At 43.0% G+C, this 20,963-nt stretch overlaps 1 protein-coding gene across 4 annotated transcripts in view; it reads right to left on the bottom strand.

Moving 5' to 3' along the window:
• The window catches only part of NHS (NHS actin remodeling regulator), a 267,912-nt gene that overhangs the window by 75,161 nt on the left and 171,788 nt on the right, over positions 1-20,963 (bottom strand). The gene's annotated exons all lie outside the window — the stretch shown is intronic.

Raw genomic sequence — 20,963 nt, forward strand, 5'->3', positions numbered from 1 at the left:
AGTCATTTTCAACTGAATAAGCAGTTCCTACCCCAAATCCACTCACTATTCAATAGGCTGTTCCATCAGCTAAGAGCACCTATGATTTAATTATTAATGTGCAGCAAAGAGAAATGTTCTCATGCAGCATTATTATATTCTGACAGTCTTCATTTGTTTTCTTAAGAAGATTTTTAATAAAAAACTCCTACATTCCTTTTATGGGTCACCCCATATTATTGTTGGTAATACTAACTGGACTGTGATAGATGGTCCCCCCCCCCCCAAAAAAAAAGTGGGAAAATGAATTTAGGGGGAGATTTTAGAAGTATGAAAAAAAATAATGATCTTAAAAAAGGAAATTTTCTTCTTCTTCTGGGAAATTAAGAAGCCACCGATTAATGCTGGAGTTCCCCTTGTTAGGCTACCCACCTCGGTGATTACAAGAAAAGCTGAAAGGTGCAACTCGAGTTCAGAGCAGGAACTGAAGCCTATCAGAGGCTCTTTGATGCATTAAGACAGCCCAAGTCAACAGAAGGTCTGGCTGTAATGGAGGCAGCAGCCTTGGAGAACATGACCTACATAGGAGCTCCTGCCTTCCAAACATCAATAAGTGGAATCAGCGGCTTACACAGCCATGGACATTTCCTAAAATACTTATAATTGCAGTACTCGCAGGCTGCTCGGTCCCCTCCCTTCATGTGTAAGCCCTAGCACTGAGAGGGAGTAGATGACAGAAACGGGACTGAACATTTCCATCGGGTTTTGCTGAGTATGACTTAGGAAGGATTGTTTTCGTTTTAAAAAATAAATATGAATTAATCCATACATCTATTCAAATCTCCTGTTCTGATCCCAAGTCAGGCACAAAACAATGTTTCCTTCCCAAGCCAGCCTCATGAATGGAAGGAAAAGGTGCTTTACATTTTATTTTCTCTAGGAAGTAATAATAATTTTTAAAGGGTCGATATACCTCCAGTCCTGCTTTTCCCTTAAAATGACCCCGAGCTGCAAAGGAAAAATATTTGCTCTCAGCGCTTGAACAAACCTCAGTGAATTAAGTTTTTGTTGTTCATGGCAAGGCTGCCGTTTATCTGCAGAGAATCAAACCAGATGTTGAAAATGACTGAGGGTTTGATGGCTCAACAAACCCTTCAGCCTTGGGGAAGAAGCCCTTCGGCTAAACCTTGCAAAGGTCACAAATATTACCTTGGACAGACCCAGGTTTGCAGTTGCCATCAGCGTCCACTCCGTTACACACGGGACCTCGAGGACAGGTCCGACCCAGGACACCTGCGAGTGCTCCAGATGGAGAATGGAGGAACTTGCACACAGTGTGGCCTGCTTCGAGCTTGTGATACTATTTAAGGTTAACTAAAATGAAAAAATCTGCCATTCAAGAGAAAATAATGTGCTCGACTAAATAAAACCAGTTGTGCAAAGTGTTTGCTTTCCATCAGAAAATTCTCTCAGACAGGCAAGATTAAATACCCTGAGAGTGATAATGTGAAAGTGCCACTGTGACTCACAAGAGGACTTTGAGCATTGTTACTCCCCTATGCCACCTCTCTTCTCTGGGAACCGTGCTCCCGATTCCATGCTGCCTTCATCTAGGACTAGCACGATGAATAGCAGCAATTTCGCTAATAAAAGGGCGAAACCCAAGTGCCTGCAGCAAGGACCCTACCCGGAAAGTCTGACCCACAGACAGGCACAGAATCCCAAAGCCCAAGAAATACAATTTCCCACATGGCGCCGCCGTGCCGTTTCTGAATTTCACCTGGATATCTGTGTCAGAAAATGTTTGCTTTATGGCTTGTACATTTCTGCTGGGAACTTTTGCAGGGAGACAAAAAAAAATCACTTTTCATAACATTTTCTGTCCAACACTATTAAAACCTCTGAAACACATTTCTAACCACAGAACCACAAGGAAGCTGCATTCATGAGGCTTTTTTCCTATTCTGCATGCCAGCTTTTCAGCCTGTCCCAGTAAGTAACTGCAGTATTAACTACAGCAGTTGCAATAAAGGCTTTGAAGAAAAATGGGAAAGCAGAGTGAGAAGTTTAAGAGGCAAACCTGGATAATACATGCCAAGGGAAGTCTGCCAGGCGATACGCCATGCTTCAAAACAGGGGCTGAACAGAGATACACTCGGGCAAGGACATGAAGAAGGGCGCTGAGCCCAGTTCTGCCCCGATTAATGGGTGTAGGTCAGTAGATCTGGCAGGGACTTCGTGCATCCACACTGGCGAAGGATTTGCCTGAGCGGCCCTTCTTCATGAAATCCACGATTGGATTTTATCTATGCAGGCTCTAACCTGGGCCCTAACCTGTACGCACAGGCAAGTTATTTCACTTACACATGCTGCTCTTGCTCATCTTGTTGGCCTCGCTTCTTCAGGGCAGGCACTGTCTCTTGCCGCGGGCCTCCGGAGAGGGACTGTGCCGGGGCCTGAGCTCAGCAGGGCCGGCAGCTCGGCAGGACACAGGGAGCAACCACGTGCTGGTGCTTTCTCGCAGCTCGCCTTCTGCAGCGCTCACTGCTTACCATTTTTACTTGCTGAGTATTATTAGGAGAGAAGGATCACTTCACATCTTGTGCAACCAGCAAAGGGTTAAGGCTTTGTGTGACTCAGATTAGTCCAACCATGCCCCCAGGACTGAGGCTCAAAGAGGAGCTTGGCTTTTGGTGCAGGCAAGGAAAAGAGGCCAGGAGACAAACGCCATCACGAGACGGAGCTACAGGGGGACCGGCAGCAAGGCCTCCAGTGCTGTAATGAGAAAACTAACCAAGTATAACCAAATCCTTAACGTGAGCAGGAGCAGGCTCTCTAAGGGTCACTTCTTCCTTTCTGAGCAACACATAAAGGAATACTTTAGGCAAAAAATCCTTGTCGTTCATAAAGAAGTTTGGGTCTTTCTAACCAAAATGCCCCAACACCCTCATTTCCCGGAAGCAAAATGCCCCAACACCCTCATTTCCCGGCATCGTCTGCAAAGATGCGGCATTTCCATATTGGGTTTGCTAAATGTTTTTTTGGCACTCGCATTTTCCAAGTCCTGCTTCAAATGTCTCCCCTATCCGGGAAGCGTTCATCAGCGCCGTACGCTGCCTTGCGGAGCCGCAGCCTCAGCAGTCTTGCAGAAGGGCGGCTGGCTGGCGTGCAGCACCCCACTCCCCTGCCTCCTGGGAAGGGGGCTGCTCCCGGAGCCGCACGTTGTTGGTTGAAAATGCCCGCCCGGCACCTCCCTCCCGAAAATTCATGCCGTTTGACGGCGCGGTGCAGCGTGGACCACTTTGAATAAAGGAATGCAGCGATAGGCTTTTCCAAAGGAAACACAGTACCTACGTGGTAGGAAAAGGTGGCTGTGCAGATCCATTTGCACTTCATTTCAGTAGCCCTGCTCGCTGCAGGAGACGTAATTGGGCTAATGAATATTATCCCTCTTCAGGCAGACTGAATCTGGTCCCACAGGAGGAGCAATGTCCTCCGAAGCTGTCTGCAGGCGCAGCCCTCCCTGCTTCTGCCTGGAGGATGCTGGGCAGGCACAAGGCTCTGCAGTGCCTCTGGCTCCGTATTTGTATCTCTCAGTACAGACACGTCCGAATGGGATGATCACCTGTAAACTTAGCAACGGGACCTTGAAGGGCTCTCTCATCTCCCTTTCTCTCCTCTTACAGATTTTTCCCTAGGAACAGATAATTTCCTTCTCTTAATTTCCCTCCCCATGGGACTGCCAACAGATACTGATGGTTTATCCCCACTGTCCCGTTATTCCTTAATACCCGGGCTTATGCTTAAAATAGTGTGCTTTCTTGAAAGAAATTCTGTGTTTTGGACAAACATCCAAAACATAGAAAATGGAGGGCAGTATTTCTATTCAGTATATCTGTGGCTGCAAGGTAGTTTCCCGTGGGGTCAGCCTTGCTGCTCCTTCACCTGGCTGAGATGAGGTGGTATGTGCTCTCCAGTGAGGGAGCAATCCTATCACATCCACTGGGGAGGTACGGGCAGGAAAGTCACATTATGCCCAACCTGATACTGCTGTAGTGATGATCTTGCAAAGCTGTTGATCTGGCCACATTTATTAGAATATGCATGCTAGAATTAAAAAAATGTGTGTGGCTTAAATATCGCTTCAGCTTTGCAAGAAAGGCACATACATTTGCTATGCAGATTTGCATAGGTGTGCATGGGGGTGTATGTGTGTGTACGAAAGAACTGTTGATTTACAAAATCAGGTTGCCTTTGTAATGCCATGCACAGATCTCCTTCTCTCCCATCCCTGGAGAAATCAGGATGTGAAGAAGCAAAGCTTTCTTCATTCTTGATGTCTCCTAACTAGGCCAAATCACTTTGGAAGATGGCCAAAAGTTAATTTAATATTCACCGCTGACCTGTTTTATTCCTCTGAGGTTTTAGTAAAAAGTTGGGTGAAAGCCTTTTCCTCTGTTTGTCTCAAAGTGCACCACTGTTAATGCCAATCCCTGAAGCACAGTCTGCAGTGCACACATAAATGATTTATTCAGAGCTACTGCTCCTTGTTCTACCAACACACTCCTGCAGAAACTTGCTAGCTGCTGCTCAGGTAGTATTCATTGGCAAACTTAGCAGCATCAGGAATAAAAAAAGAATAAACTGCTTCCTTTTTATTTTAACACCCTGCTTCGTTTCTCTTTAGAGTCATGAAAGAGATTTGGAAAACAGGTAAGAAATACCAAACTCCCAGCTCTCCTCAAGCTGACTGCATATCACTGTGCTTCTTAGCCAGGAGATTATGCAGCAGAATAATCTGCAATGCAAAGCTGAAACCCTCATGCTAACCATGAGTACCTGTCTTAAATACAAAGGTGCTATTCTGGCTACTGGAGCTGAGAGAGGATAAGGGGAGAAAACTGCAGAGGCAGAAAACACTTTCTCTTCTAATAGCACATGAATGTCCAAGACCAGGTGCAAGAAAGAGTGCGAATAAACTTGGAGTGAAAGCTGGCAGGTTGTTTTTGCAATGGAGGGCAATCGTAGGTAAGTCTTGCTCGACACGCTTACCACAGCTGCCCCTACAGAAGTCATTGTTTTGACTAAAGTAGGGATTTACAAATACTATACTCACATATGCATGTGTTCACACACAGTATCACTGACTAACGATGCAGCAGATCCTTCTGTCTATAGACATACATACATACATATATGAAACAAGCCTTACTCCCTTCAGTAAGAAGGCCATCAGTCCACAGTAACCCTCCTGACTTTGGAAATGGCCCTAAATACTGAGCATATGCTACATGTTGTTAATCCTCTTAGCTTCCATTTTCTACAGTAGGAGTTGTGAGTGTTCAGCTCCTTCTCAGACCTGCTAACAGAAGAGAATATATTTCTGCGCTTGCCACTATGTGCTCAGATACCTAATTTAAGTTCCTGGGTGTGACAGGGACACTGAATTTAAATTAATGATTCTGGATTCAGTCTTTTCTCAGTGGAGAGATAAACTGCTGTAGTTGTAAATGCTGGTGTCCCAACCAGTCGTGGTCATTAAAGGTCTTTCTTGGTGATATGTCTCACAAAATGACTACTGGTCTTTTTCTTCAAATCAACCTGCCTTAGAAGTACACACCCCTCTAATTTTACTTGGAATAACTATACCGAAGTTCCTGAACAAAAACTTTGCATTTCCAACGAGCCCTATTACCTGTGTAAAACACCAGCTGTATTTCGTCTGTCTTGATGGCATTTCAGACAAGGCAGTTTTAGGCAGGAGATCACTCTGGAGAAAGGGTATTGTAGAAGCTGAAGTGTCATACATAATTTGATGCTTGCAAAATTGTATCAGAGGCAGATTTTAAAATGGTCTGGAGCTGCATGCTGAAGGATACTGACAGATGCCTTGTAGGATACATTTACATCCGTACATATAAATACCTTTAAAAGGAAGGACAGATTTTAAGCTACCCATGACTTCACTGAGACCTAGGTGACTAATCTATGGCTCTTCTGAAAATTCCCGAGAGGTAGATATATCACCATATGACTAAATCCTGTTGAAAACCTGCCCTTTAGTGTGGAATTCAGCTCATCTAACAGCAGTTGTATGGAAGTTAAGTGCCTAGTCCAATTTATCACCTAGACTCCCGCTACAGTCCATGGATAGAGACAGGTACCTTTGGAGGGCAATTCATGTTACTTATCTTGGATGCTTACATTATGGAGGGATCAATAACTATCTGCAAGCCTCTACTTCTATCGACTCTAGAGGGAGCCCAGAGCACCCTAGACTAAATAACTAACTTTTAGACTGCTGTTATTAGACAAGATGAATCCCATCCGTGGATATCAGCTGGGGTCTTTTACTTGGGCCCTTCTTCTTCTTGCATCTCAGTGGAGATCCCAACTGTGAAGTTCTCAGGCTCCCAAATCCCCAGCTGAGATCCAGGCACGGAGGTGTCTGTTTCCACACCAGTAGCACCATTTCTCCTCTTCCTCCCAAACCTGTTTTGCTCTCCACAAGAGGAAATCAAACAGAGCAAATAGCTGGGCAGTGGGTGTCCTATTTCCAAACTGTATGCACAGAAACTTTTACCTGATTTCGTCATTTACTTTCAATACATAAAAGAAGAAAAATGGGAAGGTAACATTTGCAGAAAAACGAAAACTGAAGATTCACCTATTTTTTCCTGGCTACCTCCGTTTTTATTAGACTAACCTTTACTAGTCGTTCCAAACACCACTTCCCCAAAAGGTCATGTGTTTCATAAGCTATATTCCTTGACTAAGGACTCACAGTGAATATGCACTCACCAGCTAACTTGCTGCTGACACAGAGCCCAGCTCTCATTTGATTTGCCTCTTTAAGCTTGCTCTGATGCAAACATCCTGCAGCCCAGCGTTATTGAACAACTCGTAAGGAATATATCTCCTGCAATTTCCATCAAAAACACCTAGACTAAAAGATTTTCATATATAAATCCTAGGTTTTATCCAGATTTCTCAAGTAATAGTGAGCAATATGTTTGCATCTATCGGATCCTTGGAAAACTTCATTCAGCAAAAGATGTTTTTTGAAAGGAATAAAGATTTTCTTGCGTTTTCCAAATCAATATCATCACTTGGAAGGCGAACTAAAGGGAAAATGTTTTGTTTCCCCAGAAAAAATTCCTTACAAAGACATTTTTGTTTGTTCAAATTTTTCTGTGGACAAAAAACAAACTAAAAATCTCTTATGTCATCATTACCTAACATTTAATTAAGTAAACAACCCCTCTCTACCAGAAAGAAAGCTAGCTATATATTTTGGACCAAAAAATGCAGACATTTCAACAAGTACAAAGTCAAAGCGAGGAAATGCAGACATGCAATAGCAGTGTTTGTTCTGCTGGTGTTGGAAATGTTTCCCTCCAAATATCAAACAGCGAATTCACTTCTTAAGCGGAATAGTTCAAGTGATAGAGGCATCTTGCATAGGAAAGCAGAGGACAGAGTATAGAGCAAGTGCAAGTTAACTACAAATCACCTCATGTAGTGTGACTTATTTATACTATACATAAATAAAATAACAACTTTCAACCCACTTAGTGACTTTGGTGTAGGGAGAGAAAGCAAACACACCTAAGTAGACATGGAATATTCAGGTTAAGTACACAAATTATTTATACTTCCTAGTTTATTTTGGAGGAGAAGGGGCTGGGGGAAGAAAGGGGAAGAAGTAGAATGTACTTCAAATAGCATTTTTTATCATTTCCTGACTAAATATAGCATGTGTTTCAGGAAGAGATTGACTTGGGTTTTCCAATCAGCAGCAAAGGGAATTAACCCATGCTGGGTTTGGTATAAGTATAAGCTGGTAAATCCTTCAAAGATGTTCCACCCCTTAAATTAAACTCCAAGCTAAGCTACTAGAACTGGACATAAAAAGAACATTCCCCTTTTGACCATAGTTTGCCTTCAAAAAAATATTATTTTGTCTTAATGGTTGCTAAACTTCTAAGCGTGCTAGGGCCTTTATGGTAGAGGAGGATTACACACTCCCTCTTCCGTCATCAGCGACTCACAGTCAAGGAACCCAAATTCAAATTTGCGAAAGAAATCAGTCTGGGATAATAACTAAGGCTAGGAAGTCAAAACAAAAGGAAGACTCCAAGAGACCTCTATGTGAAGCAGTGTGAGGCCCAGGAAAGAAGCTAGCAGTTTCTGAAGCTGTAAGGCCCTGTAGTTGTGTAAATTCTGGTCTTCCCTCTCTGCTGGGTGGTAGCTGACCTTTGCCTTATCTGCCTCCACAGTCTGAGAGAATAAAGTTGGCAGTGCTTTTCATTGGGAAGGATTAACTAGTAGCACTATTTCAGTATTATGTTCCAGGACTTACCTCAAAAGCTGTGCAAATGTGCAAAATAAAATGTTCCATTAAGTGACGAAAATTCACATGAAAATTGAAATAATGACCTCCTTGGAACAACAACAGATATTTCACCAAACAAAAGTACACTCGCCTTTGCACTTACAATGACCGACTTATTTTACAGCCCTTAGAATCAACTCAGTCATTTATATTTCATCAGCTATAGCACGCTAGGGTACTATAAACATAATCCAAAAGAAGCTGCCAGCTCAGCTTCCAGAAAGCAAAAAAAAAAAAAAAAAAAGAAAGAAAAGAAAAAAACCCAAACCCTGTTCCAAATACAGACATAGAGCAATCAAGGGGTCAGTTCCTGATGTGGAGAGACATTTGGTCCTCCTTTTCTCAGGAGACAGCACCACTTTCCACAGAATTATGGATGGGCTGCTGTGAAGGTCGTAGGAAGGTGATTGACAGATGTGTGCTACACAGAAATAAGCAGACTTCTCAACTGACTTGACCTAGGATAGTTATCTCTCATTTTAATCCCCAATTTATTCCTGGCCCCAGAAACTACTGTTGCTATCCCACATACGTTATTACGAATTATATATGTCAAGAGCTCTGGAATGAAAGCCTAAGGCTCCAGATAATGTTCTTTCCACCAGAAGCTGGTCCCATGCTATCTGAAATAATTTGTAAGTCTGACTTTCTGTCTTCTCTCTGTTAGCTGTTTGCCTAACAGTGCTGTCCATGTTTGCACTGTGGTAACTTGACAGACACACAAACAAGTAGCAAAGAAGTCTCAAGTATTTATAATGTTCCTGTTCTTCCAGTGTTATATTATCCAGTCTGCCCACCTGCCTTCAAGTCCAAGGAGTCAAGGAAGGCTACCTTGGCTCTCCTAACCCTAACATGTTATCAAGCCTTTTCTTCTAAATCACCAGTTCAAACGCCAAGTCAGCAGTGACCGGCCATTGTTATGACTTGGTCCAGCTTCTTTGCAGTGCTCCCGAAATTATTTGAACTCTTACAGAAGACATATCTGTGTCCCCTCAAACTGGGGTCTGCCCCATGGCCCGAAGGGCTGCTATCAGAAACGCACTCAGTGCTGCTGACACGCAACTTTTGGGCTAGTTTCACCTGAAGGGGGAACTCCTCTGTGCCGTGGGACAGCTCCATGATGTGAAACGAAGCATGCCAGTGGGGACGGCAGTGAGCGCCTTCCCGAGCCCACCTCCAGTGCTGGCACTGGTGTGCTGCTGCTGCACGAGAAAGTGCCACCATGGGTGGTGGGACAGCTTTCGAGGTGAAAGGAAGATTTCTGGTGCGGCAGTCGGCTCCTCACCACAACCCAAATTTCACTCGGAGAAGAGAAATGTAATCACGTATGCACAGGCTCCACTGCTATCCAAAATACGGCCATAAATAGCATGCAGGCTATGACAGGTGTAAAAGGATGTTTTGCCATAAATAGCAGGGAAAATGGCTCAAGCCGTGACTCACACGTGTATGCACATGCAGCGTTTTGCCCGTTGACCCTGGAGCTGCTCCAGTACTTGCAGTGGATTAAAAAAGAGATGGTTCTGGTCTAAGAAGCTCTACACACTAATTTCCTTCGGCTTGATCTGAACTACTCCAAGCGATCCTACCTTCCCCATTCCTTTCAGATATTATTCCACAGGTCAAGGAAAATCTGTTGTTCAGAAAGTTGCTCCTGGGATTCAATTGACAAGTTATTGGTTGTTACCGTGAACAACAACTCTCCTGCCTTGTCTTTATGTGTCCTGCAGCTGCAGACTATGTTTCCTCCTTGGCTGTTGCACTCCTAAACAACCCAGATTTAATTCTTGCAAAGCACAACTGACAATCTATCACCCTTCCTGCTGCAGTTTTGCTGCTCTTTTCTGAGCTCTAGCCAAATTATCTCTATTTTTCTGGCTACTGAGGGACCAGAACCAATCCCAAATTTCCAGTTACAGATCGAGTCTCAAAGAGACGGGAGCTGCTATCTCCCTTCCTGGGACCTGTAGTACCTCCATATAGAGCCTCAAAACACATCATATTTAAACCTTCTTTCAAGCCAGTCAGGAAAGCGCTGCTCACCTTCCCACATGCTCCTTTGACACAACCATCTTCCACTTCAAAACATAAAAGCTATGTTTCATGTTTTTCCCCAGAGCCCACACTTGTGTTTTAATAAGTCAAATCTCTCTTGGTTATTTTCTGCTCATTTTTTCCAAACTGGCAAGGCCTACCTGCCTCCTTGGGCACTAATGCTCACTGTTCTTACTGGTATTGCTTATTCTTCCCAGGACAGTGTCACCTGCAAATTCCATGATGAGTGTTTGAAAAAGGAATTTTTCAAATAGTAAGTAAAAAAAAAAAAAAAAGAATAGAATAGGATAGGATAGAATAGATAAAATAAAATAAAATAAAATAAAATGCCAGATCAAATATGCTGACCAAATCAAGTTGTGGAGCCAGGCTGAAGCGACAGACTTTGCCATCTGTGTGAACACCAACCAGATACAGAATAATGTGAACTGAAAAGGATTAATTTTTGCCTGGAGAAAATTCATTAAAGATCTCAAAACAAATGATAATTTCTTTGCTCTTCTCAATAGCAAGCATTATTCATTGATCTTTCAGGAAAATTAAGGCATGGGGATTTTAAGGGATTTGCCCTAGTCAGCACATGAAAACAAATTTTTCACAGAGATATGTTTCGATTTTTGTTCTGTAAAAGCAAAACCACACTTAATACATATATAGTTTGATTCTAGATTCTGGTATCAGTGTTCTCCAGAGTGTGCTGAAACACGATGAATTTCAGCTAAATGTTCAAAAAAATTAATGTCTATACAACATCAGTAATAGAAAAACCCACAGCCAAACTCAGTTTGGTTTCAGAGACAAGATTTCACTTGGAATATCTAATCTTTTTTCAACTGATTTCACTTCTCTAATTGCTCTCTAGTTACACAATACCCCCTTTTGGTACTGAGTTCCTACCAAGTACTTACTTAATCAATAAAAACAAAAGTTATGATCCTTCTTCCTTTTCAGACTGCTAGAGAAATCACTTCATTAACATATAAGGCTTTTCTAAAAATTATCTATTTATGGTTGGCTGTGTGCATGAGTAGTGAGGTAACTGGAAAGAATGTGAAGCAAAGCTAAAGAAAAGAAATTTTTGATTTTTTTTCTACAAGAACTTTTCTTTTCATGTATGAGACTAAGAGCAACTCATTCAGTTCTACTTATTGGGGTTTGACTTAAGCAAGGTCTCCTGTAACGAGTGCAGTGCATTTCAAAATGCGGCAGCCAGTTAAAAAGTAAAAATTACAAAGAAAAGTGGATTCCATTCTCTTTGGACAAAATAATCAAGAAGAGTGACAGTAAGAGATGATTAATATTCCAGATGGTAGAACAGTCTGTAATTAAAACATGATATGCCAAAAGATTACAGCCAAACAAGAAGCCTGCCCTCATCTGCTTCTTAGTATCACTAATTGTGCGGTTATTAGGCCAAACAGTGGCTTTTCCTCATTATACTAATTCCTTTATTTGCTATGGAGTGCTCGTGTCTTAAAGCCCCAGACACCAGAAAACTGATTTATGCTGTGGATGGCTTGACATTTGTGCGTGACAATGACAGAGATATATGGATAGAGGAAGATTATGGTATGGAGGAGTCTGTCATAACTCTTCCCTTCTAATCTTTGTCTTTCAGCTGCCAAGCCAAGCTTGGCCAAAATCCCAAAAACCAAGATAAAACCCAGGCTGGGATCTTGAAGCAGTTTAGTACTCAATCCTACTACACAGCACATCTTCCTATCATGACAATCTGCTCAATGCCCCCATGGCAGAAGCACCCTACTTGCTGGTAGGTTATTAATCTCATACAACCCCCAGCCCCTTCCTCCCCATGGACAGTCCAAAACCCTTTGGCTTACAGTCCTGATGACATTTCCATCAACCTTTTAATGACAAAAATGTCAGAGTAGAGGTGCAAATGCCATGCAGCTCCTGAGGCACCTTGTAGCTGGCTAGCCTGGAGCATCTCTCTGGGTGTCACATCAGATCAGCGGGTACACGGATAGGGAGAGAAGTACCTCCGCCCCTGGGATGGCTGCTGAGGGAAACTAGGAGCAGTCAGACGGTCACTGCAGGACAGAGGTTGGAGAGATGGAGAGGAAGGATTGCTCTGACGAGACAGGACAATGTGAGAGACGTGGGGAAGAGCGACCCTGGAGAGATTTTGGAACAGCCTTTGGGCCTGGAACAGCCTCAAAGCTGGTATGTCAACAGTAGCAACTGTCATAGCGTGAGGCAGGAGTGCTTGAGTATCGATTCTCTCCTCCGTCGACCCCTCAGTCTTCCTCGGCCCTTCTCAACCTTTCTGTCCCTCCGTTGCTCCAGCTCCCCTACACCTGCCATACATGTGGCGACCTCCTTTCTCTCCCAGGGGAACTGCAGGAGGGATGGAAGCAAACCCCTCCAAAGGTGAGCAAAAGTACTTCATCTGTTGTCTCATGTATTTGTGCTAAATACACAAGAGGCCAACTGGCCAATGTATGCCATTTACAAGTCCTACCAGCTAGGAACATGGGTGGGTGAAAGCTGTCTGCACACATCTTTTACAGACAGGTGTTTCGACTGTCTCACATGCCAGGGGTTGCTTCTTCATGCAGACAAGCAGCCTGGGTGCCAAGTGTCTGTGAGGGACTGCCCACCAAGGAGAAGTAGGGGAGTCTCTCCTGTGAGGAGCATATGGCCTTGAAGGCTCCTGAGTGCACAAGATGTTTGCAGTGACAGAAAGAGGTCCTGTCATTGGACAGCTGGCACCACGCAGCACTGACTGCCTTTGGTATTGCTTCCAGCCTTCTCAGACACACTGGAGGGAAAAAGACCTCTAATTCTGCTTGTCACTACCCCTTCGGCATGTCCTACCACAACTAACTGATAGCCATGGAAAGGAGGGAGGGAAGACATGCAGATATAAATCAGCTTATGGTAATGCCACCAGGGCACAGAAGCAAGTTGCTTCAGAGCTCAGAGCTTGGCGTCCTGGAGCAAACTCTACTCTGAAAATGCACCAAAGCTTCACATCTACAGCAACGTAACACCTCAGATTTCCAGTCCATCAAAGCAAGTGTGACACCACACGGATGAAACAGTTTGGGACCTGCTTACCAGCTGTCCTTTCTAGATGTGTACAAATACACACTTAGGCTTTCAACAGGCATCATATGCACAAGATGAAGGACATGTAGTGTTTTGTCCACATGGATAACATGTGTACTATTTGAATACACGTTAAAAATATTTTCCTGCTGGAGTTCTACTTTTTTAACTTCAAACACATGCTGTACTTAATCTAAACAAAGCTAGGAGAGAATGTGAAGAATTGGACATATTTCAAAGCCCCAACAGCATGGCTTTTCAAATCTCAGACCACCCTTCATCTTGTTATTTGTGGGCCTAACGAAATAATTGCAGAGTGGCGGCCTGATTTCCTCAAATCAAATGTCAACAGTCACGAATCTCCAGGAGTTTATGCAGCTTGGTAACCCAGTGATTCTGCAACATGGGGGCCTGTACATATTTTTCATATTATGGAGCAGATGGAAGCTGTAATTCCCTCTAGAGCAGAGGGATGCATTTCACCAAACAGTAGCAGACGACATGCTCATTTTGGGAAATGTTTTCTACTTCTATCCAACAGATCAATGAGTTGTGGTTGAGAAGGAGCTGAAACAATCAAACATATTTGGACAAAACACTGCAGAGGGGATCAGAAAATAAAACAACCATTTCATAACCTGTGGCGCTCTATTTATTGGGTGCTCTGCACCGCTGCTCCCCACTCTGTGACGCCAACAAATTCAGTTACTATGTATAGACAAAGGGTCCTACAAACCTGCTTGGATTTCAGAAATGGAGATCACATTTGCAACAACAGTATCATGTTATTTTTCAAGAAATACACCATTTTCCACTCTGTGAGCTTTAAGGGTGATTTAACCTTTCTGTAGAAAACACATTAATACACCCACTGCGATGGCAGGATGTCTTTGGTGTCTCTGAAAGTTAGCATGTATTTAAAACGTGCAGAGTACCTCCTCTTGAAACCAGTTTTTGAAATCCTGCCTGCAGTAGGGTCAAGAAATCTGCCAACTGCCTAACTAAGGGAAGTAAGCTAAAAAATACAAAACCTAGTTACTGCTTTAAAATGAAAATACACAGGCTTGCTTTCTTTTAACCCTCTTTCAGGCATAACCGTTCTGTCAACAATTCAGCAGCTCCGAAAGGCGAGCAGCACAGGGGGCTTAGAGTATCCTCTGAGCTTGGGGAGGACACTGTCTCGCGAAGAAAATGCAGAGGGCTTTATAATCCAGTCTCTGCAACTCAATACCTGCCAAGAGTATTATTTCTCTGCTCCCCTTCCCCCTGCTCTCTAGCAAGGAGACACCAAAGTCTGCCCTCAGGAAAATCCACTGGTAAAATTCAGAAGAATGTGAACTAGCAAAGGAAGAATCATCTGAGACTATGAAAATACAGAATAATGCGGCTTACGGTGGGAAGCCCTACCCTGTTGTACGTTTTTAAAGGATGTGCAGATTTGTTTCTCTTCTGCGATCCTGATTACGTATGTTCCCAAACTCCACGGGGCTGTTTAAAATTCCACCTCCTGGATGCCTTGGTTATTTCCAACATTTTGAGTTTTGTGGAGTATTAATTTTAGTGCTTGCGCACATTGACTTAGCCCATTTCTAAGCAATACAAGTTCCCTCTGGTAAACTCTGCCACTGCCTCAGCTCTGACCTACATCTTCTTGGCTGTGTAACTCAAAGTTTCTCTTGACCAAAGATTGCCAGGCAAAGTGTGGATGCCAATCTATACACTAAGATGCGGACAAGTGATGTGTGACAGATCTAACTCCTGTCCCCAGAGGTGAAAGGCGACCAGCTGCGACAACTATCTTTCCTTCCTTTCCTTCCTTTCTTCTGACTGATAACAATCAGCCACTAGCCCTCTAATTCACAGTGCACCGCAGGAACTAAATAAACAACTGCATTAGCACTTGCTGCAGTAAATGCCTTCTTTCTTCCCTAATTTCTACTACCAATTTGTTGTTGGAGGCAAAGGAACACCTCGTTGGAGTGGCTTCAATACCTAATTGTGATATAACCACCTCACAGATGGGTGGGTTATGGTGCACATTTTAAAACCAATTTAAATAAACATAAAGTCAGATAGGCTCTAATGCAATGCAAAATTTTGGAAGTCTTTACTTTTAATTCTGCTGAGCTTTTGCCAAGCTCAGGCATCCTCTATGGCAAACAAAAGATTCTCTCCTGTGAAGCGAAAGGGGATGGTTTTATACCTCTTTTGGCTCATTTTGAAACACTGCATGCAAAAACTGGCCTCGTGTATTTTCTAATCTTTTGAGAGAATGAAAAAAAAAAGATTTCTACTAGTGCAGATTTTGCTCTGCAGCCAGTTATGGCTCTGCAGCCATATGCCCCTCGCCTTGATTAAATGCCCAGACCAGGGCGGCTGCTGGGAAAGCCCTCATTTCCAGGGCTACTTTCTCCAGTGCATTAAAGGGCTCTTTTGGGAACCAAAAGGCGACTCCTTCTGCTGGCAGCAGAAGCGATCTGTGCTCAGTAGCAGCTACCTGGCACAGGTACGTCTGGGCAAAAAACCTCCTAAAGACACAGAGCTGGGAAAAAAGCAGAGAAAGGGAACAACAGCTGTGCCATGTCTTTGCAGAGGGATTTTGCATGTGCACATATATAGAGCTGTTCCATGAATGGCATTATCAGATGATAAGGCCCCGACCGGATATGATTAAAAGCGTGAGGAATTTCATTTGAAACTAGAAAATTAAATTCTCCTGGCAGCTAAAGGCAAAATAATTCAGTAAACTGACAAGACATCCAAAATTAATTCTGAGTTTTAGAAGATGTATCTTCTGGCAAGTTTTATTTTCCTATGAATCTATCTGACTTTTCTTGAACGTACAGCTCGCTATTTATGAAGCAATATGAGAGATTTGAAAATCTATTCAATTTTGTTAAAACAGTTGAAACAAATCAGATACATGAGAAAAGTGTGACATGATACTGATTTATTCAGCATGAAAACAGGTTTATATCAAAGTACATGGCTACAGCTGAGAAGTTTTGTATCTGGAAATTCACCCTCATTTGTCTTCAATTGCTTTTGCATGTATGATATGTGCATTTTAAAATGGGCTCATTCATATATTTTGCATATGTTTAAAATACACATAATCTCTAATTGTAAAAGTTCATACAGCCCATTTTCTCGTGTATATTGAAATACATGTGTACCGAAGGGTTGATGACATCCTATTTCAGACCCCAAGCATTTCTACAGCTATCACTTTGCAATGCAGTGAACATCGGCACACTCACTGCTTGTGGTGCAGGGGGAAAAGCAGCTCTTGAGTAAGGGGCCTGAGCCATGCAATGAGGTGTGTGTGAGAGGCACTGCCCCAGTGCACTGGAAGAAACTGCCCCTGGCATTTGCAGCAGCTCCTGCTTCTGTGGCAGGGTGCTGTTACCATAGCAAGGGGAGTCGACAAGCAGAACAAAGTTTAAAGCAAAGCCATTTGTACAGAAGTGAAAAGGCAGAGATGTGTTTAAAAGCTCCCATCATATCACCAGGGTCTGTACAATTCTCATTCACATCCACAAAGCCTGCATGGCGACTGTCCCAAATACTGCCCTCTGCAAGTGGGTAATTACTTGCATGAAGATGCAATGCCTATCTTTGCCTCCTGTTGCAATTCTCCCTCAGTGTTTTCCACTGAGCTTTATACGTAACATGCACATGTGAAACACAGGCGAGTCATTTAAGGGAAAAGGAATCCTTGGAGCAGACAGAGGTTTAAAAGTCTCCGCTTTTGAAACACACTACAGCAAGAGCAGGTGCTTCCACTCACACAGACAGGAGTTAATTGTACGATCAGTTCTGGCCTACAGGCTCTTTTTTATGGTTACATCCATAAAGCCATTGAGTGGTGTCTGTAGTTAGTGACCGCACACACAAAGAGGTCTTTCATTAGCAGATCTCTCAATAGGAAGTCAGGGCCCTGAGTAAATGATACCTTAACGTTCACTTTCAAAGCCAAACTGGTTCGAAAATGCTGCTTGCTGGAACACCACCGTACCTTCCTGCCCTTCTTCCTTTAGCTTGGACTTCAATTTGCAAATGACTAATATTTAGCCAGCCTCCGAAACACTGGAGGCAATTGTTTCTGAGGTACTTTTAGAGGATGCAATGCAGCAGAGCTGTGTTTGAAGAGTGCGGCTCCAGTTCCACGGAAGGGTAAGCGCCCACCTGTCACCCCGCTGGCAGAGGGAAGCTGCGCCTCCAAGGATCGCCCTAAGGTTGTGCGGGTAGCAGGTAGGCAAACTGGGCTGTCACTGAGTGCTCAGCAAGAATTCAGAGAATACAGCTGTGTTACAGGCAGACAACATTTATCTGCACAAAGAATTGCCCTATTGCTTCTGAAATTCTGGGATTTTTAATATTCAGCCTTAGGTGTGATGCTGCTTTAAATCCGAGGCACTGTCTGCTCAGGGCATTCTACCACCTACAACATAGCACAGATCACCTCTGGCTGTAGACCTCATTTCTTGCCCACAATAGCAACATCCATGACTTCGTGGCCCTAAGGAGACAATATTATTCACTCCTTTTTAATTGACAACTGCAGCTTTCTACTTCTGTACCATAGGCTTCTGTGTCTTTGCCCATCAAAAGCAAAGCAAAGAGAGAAACACAAACAGAGATTTCTTCTCTTAACTGCGTGCACTAAACAGAACCATCTTATCAGTGGAGAAATGAAAACTGGATGATGAAGAAGTTAAAGGCATTAGATTTGAAAGCATCAATAAGTTGGAAATTGAGCACTGCTAACTGACAAAGACTATGAAACCCATTAAAAATTCAAATTCGCGTGGTAAGTGAAGACCCAATAAATATGAAAAGCACTGGCAAAGGAAAATATCCCATTTCTTAAATCAGGTGGTTTTATTCCCCATCTGATCTGATTCTCCCCAAAAAGGAAGCTCCGTTTACCCACATTAGTTAGGGCAGAGTTGTGTTTCAGTCAGTGATTATGTACTTCTATTTTTAAAAGGCACTGTACTTTTCAAAGACTTCATATCGAAATCTGTCTTCTTGGCAGAGTAAAAGAAAAGCACTGCATGAAAAATAGAAGAATAACAAAGAATACAGTTGCTGAGTCATGTGCAAGGAGTGTTTACAAGAGAAGACCAAATATAGCCAAATATTTTCATCATTATTCAATTTGAGGCTTTTCTGGCATTTTATAAAATGCTTTTAGCTTTACCAACGTAGACTATTAAGGTGGAGTTTATGTAACCAACCTAGTTTTAAGGATGTGACTACAAATGCTTGAAAACAAAACAAAAAAAAAAAGAGAAAAAGCCCACAAGTGAATACTAAGTAAACATATTTAGAATCACTGAAAAAGAAGGTAATTTTCAATTGCTTCTTCCATGTATTTTAGATTGAATACTATCTAATTGAACTACAGGCTGATGGAAATGTGATATAAATATTTTTATTTTACTTTTGTGGAAAAAACATTTTTTTGAGCTTGCAAATTAGCACTCACAGAGCCAGACAGCCAGGTGTTTTGTCTGTAAGAGATAGGCATCTCATCTCCCTTCCAGCTTTGTTTGACAGATGAGCACTATCCTACCACTTCCAAGGCGTATCAGCCAAATAGAGATCTTCCAGCTGCACCCTTCTGAGCACAGGGGTAAAATGGTGCATGGGAAGTATACATTAGTAAGGTGGTTGTCTAAAGGATACTTGGAGATACCTGAAGTTGAGAAAAGCTAGCTACAAACGCATGATACAAGTCATCCTAAATAAGAGTTGGACTGTAGTTACACAGCATATTCTCTGTATGAGCAAAGCCAGCAAAGCCTACTTTCCTCTTACCATGCTTTCAGCAACTTATATTGGTGGGTTTTTTGACATCTTAGAATGAAAATATTAACCCTCTGGATCCTTTCCACAGAGGGAGCCTATGTGACTAGCTTGGACTAGGAATCAAAGCATGAGATTGTTAAAATAGGTAATAATGGGAGAATAATCCCTCTCTGGCTGATTAGATGTACTGGCATGTCTTCAGTAGCACTTCACTGGCAATAAAGCCCATGCTCCAGAAGTCTGTTTGCATGATGGGCTCCTCCTCATAAACTCATGTGTAAGGGTTTCATCCAGAGGCAGGGAACAGAAGTCTCTGGCAGGCCAACTAAACAGATGATAAGCCTGTTCCCATCTCCAGGGCTGCCACCAGGGAGACTGGCAATGCATGTGCAGCTCTGCATGCTGGGGGCTCCTTCCACTAACAGTGTGTAAGAGCAGAGGAAAATCCAGGCAGCAGAGGACAGGATCTGTAAATATCACCTCAAATCAGCAACATGTCGGGATCTGGTCCTCCAGTTCGAAAGGTCCTGCCAGCCCTGCCAAACATGGACACCCCCTATGAGACCCTGTTGGATTACCTACAGAGGAAGGAGCAAGCACTGAGGCTGTGCTTTGCTAGATAAAAACTTCTGGAAATAAATTCTCAATCTTCTGTTGTGGTTACTTCCAGGTAAACTAGCATCCTATCTGTCAGGCATTCAACAGTAAATCCAGCCTCTGACCTTAGTTTTCATACTGTTGAAAAAGCTACATCTCAGCATTTCATACCTCCTTCTGTCCCCCAAAGCTAACTCAAGGTAAGTATCTCTTTTTAGAGGCTCCTGCTCCAGACAGTTGCCTGCTCTCCATTCATGTGGGGAAGAAGTATGGATAAGGTCCATGCCTAACAGAAAGTATCATAAGACACCTGCAAAAGCTTTAGCGTATTCAGTTCTGCTCAAGACCTTGTAAATAGAAGGGAAATCTACTGAATTTCAGTGGGCAATGATGAGAATGCCTAGTAAATCTTTGTGCGCCAAAGACCCATCTACAAACCACATGGGACACCGCCGTCAGTCAGAGTCCAGATGACAAAACTGCAGGTGGACTAAGTCCATGAGAGTTTGGCTTTTGATTGCACTGTGAGCAGGTTTTTAACCCCATAGACCCAATGTTTCTGTCGTGACATAACCACAGTCTATTGCATTCTTTATAGACTGGCTCTGCAACATTTGTCTTGTTAAAGATAGCCCAGAGTCTCAGCCATAAAAAAGCATGACATTTTGGTTCTGCCCTCATTTGCACAGGTTCAGCATTTTCCCCTGCTATTTCCCATTTATCTGCCCCACCCTTCATAACTACCAGGATGTTTCTCAGGCCTTTTTTTTGTCTTATCCTTTCCTGCAAGCCTTGTCTGAAATCTTTATCATAGCACCTCTTAACACATCTGAACCACCATATTATTGTCAGACTTTCTGGTCATCTAGAAGCCAGCAACTTATGCCAGATTCCTGTAAAGTAACACATCTTCCATGTCTTGCTTTGACAGCTAGGCACTGGACAGCTGAAGTCTATTTAAAAAGTGCTAAAAATAATTGTTCTTTTTGTTGTGAAAATCAGGATTAAGCCGCTGTTCTATGCTAGGAATGTGTGGGGCTTCCTGCAG

This window comes from Dromaius novaehollandiae, chromosome 1 (assembly GCF_036370855.1).
Source record: "Dromaius novaehollandiae isolate bDroNov1 chromosome 1, bDroNov1.hap1, whole genome shotgun sequence".
NCBI lineage: Eukaryota > Metazoa > Chordata > Aves > Casuariiformes > Dromaiidae > Dromaius > Dromaius novaehollandiae.